Source organism: Gigantopelta aegis, unplaced genomic scaffold, assembly GCF_016097555.1.
Source record: "Gigantopelta aegis isolate Gae_Host unplaced genomic scaffold, Gae_host_genome ctg5656_pilon_pilon, whole genome shotgun sequence".
Lineage (NCBI taxonomy): Eukaryota > Metazoa > Mollusca > Gastropoda > Neomphalida > Peltospiridae > Gigantopelta > Gigantopelta aegis.
Genome location: NW_024534549.1, coordinates 1 through 4,367, shown reverse-complemented (window position 1 = coordinate 4,367; position 4,367 = coordinate 1). Strand labels below are relative to the sequence as shown.

At 32.9% G+C, this 4,367-nt stretch overlaps 1 pseudogene; it reads left to right on the top strand.

The window, feature by feature from the left end:
- The first annotated feature begins 1,833 nt into the window (after nucleotides 1-1,833).
- Nucleotides 1,834-1,949, top strand: LOC121366428 (annotated as a pseudogene).
- The last annotated feature ends 2,418 nt before the right edge of the window (nucleotides 1,950-4,367 follow it).

Genomic DNA, 4,367 nt, shown 5'->3' with positions numbered 1-4,367 from the left:
GAGTAGGATACAGTAATAATGTTTCTGTTTTGATTGCTGAGGAGTATAGAATACTTTCTGTTTCATTGTTGTATTTTGAGACATTACAATATACACCATCCAACCATATTTACATAAACATTCTCCAGGTTGTATACAATATCCATTTATATGATCACAGTATTCAATTTAAACTTCTTCTTTCAACTGGGTATGGCCGCAGACGTAACAAAGATCAAGAAACAGTTATTTATGTCAATGCAATCGAACCCAGGTTGATGTGTTGAGAGTTATACAATTAATGTTAGCACATGCATATGTCTATACAAAGGGCAAACAGGACATGAAAGTTTGCAAAGGATTAGCTGCTAGAATAAGAAGATTTAAAAGACTGTGTTACATCTTTTGCTCAAATTTCTTATAAATAGGTAACAAGCATTATGTTAGAGTGGTCCATTATTTTGGGCCTAAAGTTGATATATCAACTTTGTCACACTTGTTCTGAGGTGGTTCAAACAAGTGTGACCACATACATACAAAGATGAAGTAAATAGGATATTTATATCAGTGTCATTATACAAGAGATATTTCAAACCAGAATATTACACCTGTGTGCTCCTGAATTGATGGAGAAAGAATTGTTAGTGGTATATCTAAGTGATCATAATGTGTACTTCACATCAGATGTACCATCACAATCATAAGAAACATTATTATCATAAGAACAAAGAGAAAGATATACTAAAGAAAAAACTAAGAAAAACTATGTGTAGATACATAATTATTACTAACTAATAATTATGATTATTACATAATTATGTATAATAATACACTAGTATGAGTATCTATGAACCTGCAGCTCCAAACTGCTTCAGGATTATTTTATGAACCTGCTCCAATGTTTTCTTTTCTGAAATGTACAGTAGAATATGTACAGGTCTTACTGAGACATTAGATAACAAAGTGATATTGACAAAAATAAAACATGGTATGATATTGAGAGAAGAGAATGTGCTTTTTCAAGGTTGCCTGTTGTACTTAAATACTGTTAAGTATAGACAAGAGTATAGTGAATGAATATCCTTGGCATTAAATGTATCAAGAGATTTAATATTAAGTAAAACATGCAAAGGAAATATATACACCAAAACTGCAATCTAAACAATGGAGCTGATATATAATTTGATTCTTGTACTGTCGGGCATACCACGTTGAAAGCACCAGTTCCATCTGAACATTGCAGTTAAGCAACGTCGGATGCGGCTAGCGTAACAACCCCCCCCATACTGGGATGGGAGACCGCCCGGGAATTGTGGTGATGGTGGAGACTTCCTTCTCAAATTTAGGTTTCTAAACTGAGCCATTCTTTTTTTTTTCGAGCACATACATACGTTAGTATTAAAGAAGCACTTGAAAAATAAACTATCATTTAATAAAGAAGTATAATTTTAGTTAACAAGTTTGTAGACATGACAAAAAAATATTATTTATCGAGGGCAAAATTTCTTATAAATAAGTAACAGGTGCTCTTATTGGTATAGAGGTGGTCATTATTTTGTGGATGTGTTTCATCTAGAGATCAGTGCTATCATTGTAGTGTTCCAAAGATGATTGCAATTTTCCAGACATTCACTCATTCGTTTTATACAGTGAACGGAAATAGCCCCGGGTGACTATACATTATGTTGTCTATACAAAAGTCAAGCAGGACATGAAAGCTTGCAAACGATTAGCTGCTAGAATAAGAAGATTTAAAAGCCTGCGTTTACCATATTAAGTAAAACATACAAAATAAACCTAGAAATTGCTTTAATGGATACTGATGTAAATACCATTTTCTTGTCACTATGGGTGGTCTGGGACATACAGTTGAAAGCACCAGTTCCCATCTGAACACTGAAGTTCAAGCAACGGGGGCCAGCGTAGTACTGGGCTGGGAGACCACCCGGGAATTGCTGGTGCTGCAGACTCTTTCATAAAATTTTTACTACAGAATTTTTGCTTTTCCTAACAAATCCATTTTTTGAGCAACACAAATACATTAGTGTTAAAGAAACACTTGAAAAATACAAAGCTAAAGAAATAATAAAACTATTACATTGCAATAGAAAAGTCTACTTTTAATAACAATGTATGATCAGTTGTTTGTTAGACATGACAAAAAATTATTTATTGAGGGCAAAATTTCTTATAAATAAGTAACAGGCGTTATCTCTATTGGTATAGAGTGGTCATTATTTGTGGCTGTGGGTTCATCTAGAGATCAGTGCTATCATGTAGTGTTCCAAAGCTGATTGCAGTTTTCAGTAATCTATTATAACAAAATAATGACAACAACAATGTTATATTATTGTTGTTAAAGACATATCATTGTTTTATTTATTTAGTGGGGCCTTTTGCAAACTTAACTAGTTAAAATTATATATTATATGGAAAAAGCGGTATATACTAGTCGAACTCAACCTATTTGACCAAAAAAGCCTGTTGGCTCCTCAATTAATACATATAATACGGACTAAAACATGTTATATATATAATTATTAAATCGCCTGCACTAGTACTGGTATAATATACCTATGCCCTGCCACTTGTATCTACTATATATGACATATATATATTGAGATAGGAATGTATGAACTGAATGACTATTATGTAGTTTTATTTTGTGTGCTGTTATCATTCTAGCTGCCAAAATATTCAAGAAAAATTACATCCCCTTACTCGTAATGTATGCTCGTTTCAATTAGTTTAGCGAGTCATAGTTGGAGAATTAAACAATGTTCACATTGAAACCTGTTAATAAAGGTAGTTCTTGTTACATTCCAACAAAACAAAGTGTGGAATCCAACCATAGTTTTACATTGTTTCAGTTTAGTAAGTTTACAAAAAAGTTTTAGGTATACAAAGTATATAAATTGTACATACAACCATTGGTTATCTTGAAGGTCAAGTACCACGACTTGTAATACTAACAATCAGTTCTATGAACAAAAAGGGAAGAGTGGAAGTTAGTATGCTGTAATAGTGTAAGGGTACCAATTATTGAATCGACCTATGAATATATAATAATAAATTAGTCTATTATATTATATATATAATAGTCACATGTGACAATTATATTCATGATTTTTCACCAGGAACAACTTATTGTGGTGGGGGAGATGTACAGAATCATGTCAATTGTTTTTTAGTTGGGAAAAGAGCCTATCACAATGTTCGAGACTGTTCTATCCTTTGAATTCGCTCTAACAAGCAGCATAAACAGTAGGTGTGGTCTTCAAAGAAGGATTGATTTTTTCTTCCTCGACCTTCAACTATGACTGTCTTCAATATGCAATTACTAGAGTGCAGTAATGGTGATGTTGGATTCATTGTGGAGAGTTTGATAATGAAGGCACAGTTCAAGTGTGTTATAATAAACATGGGGTTTGATATCTGATTCTAATGGGATAATAATGATACTAGAGTTAGTATGTAGTCAAACTAGGGATATAGTGGAGGAAGTTATTTTATTAAATCATTTTACTGAATGGTTCATTCTTTTCCTCTAGTTCCTCTATGGTTTTTGATTACAAAATGTAGCAACACCAAAACATGACTTCACTATGCAGGGATGTTGGAGTGCAATGGTGACAAAAGTGGGACATTTATCCAATGTACGTAAGACTTTCCAAATAAATGATGCCAGATTAGAATTATAATACCAATGTTGTTGGTGTTTACTGTATGGTATTATATGATGTTCCTACTGAGCCTTCTTGTTTTCAAAGACCAGGCTAATTATGACAACTCCTGAATCACATATAACAAAAAATAGTGCTATTGCACTTCTCCCAAATACTAGTTAATTGAGGTGAAACTAGAATATTTCATATGTATTTATAATGTATACTGATCTTTTTTACTTTGTTGAACTAGATCCTAATGACAAGCTTCTGTAGTTGCAATTGTAAAAAAGGAATCCACAGCTACCAATCCCCCCCCCGCTTACAACTGTATGAATATTCACTTGTTGACACTAGTGTCTGATATAAATTATCAGTAGTCTATTATTTGTGAGAAAAAATGAGTTTGATAATCCCTAGTAGTACAATACACTTAATGACTCTTGATTAATATTGCCATGCTACTGACCATGATAGTTCAAATGTGACTGTCAGTTAACTGCTCATCTATATAGCTTATTTATCTTTGTATGTGTCCAAATCCCCCATCAACAGGTTAAAAGGCCCTAGGACTTTGCTTTTTGATGAAGCTAAAGGTTCAGATTGTCTGGTGTGGAAAAATTCAATTGTGAAGATATTGTAGGGGAAGAGATTCTATAATATGAGACAGAGATGAGTTAGTGAATTAAACTTAATTGATCCTAACAATTGCTCTACCCAAAA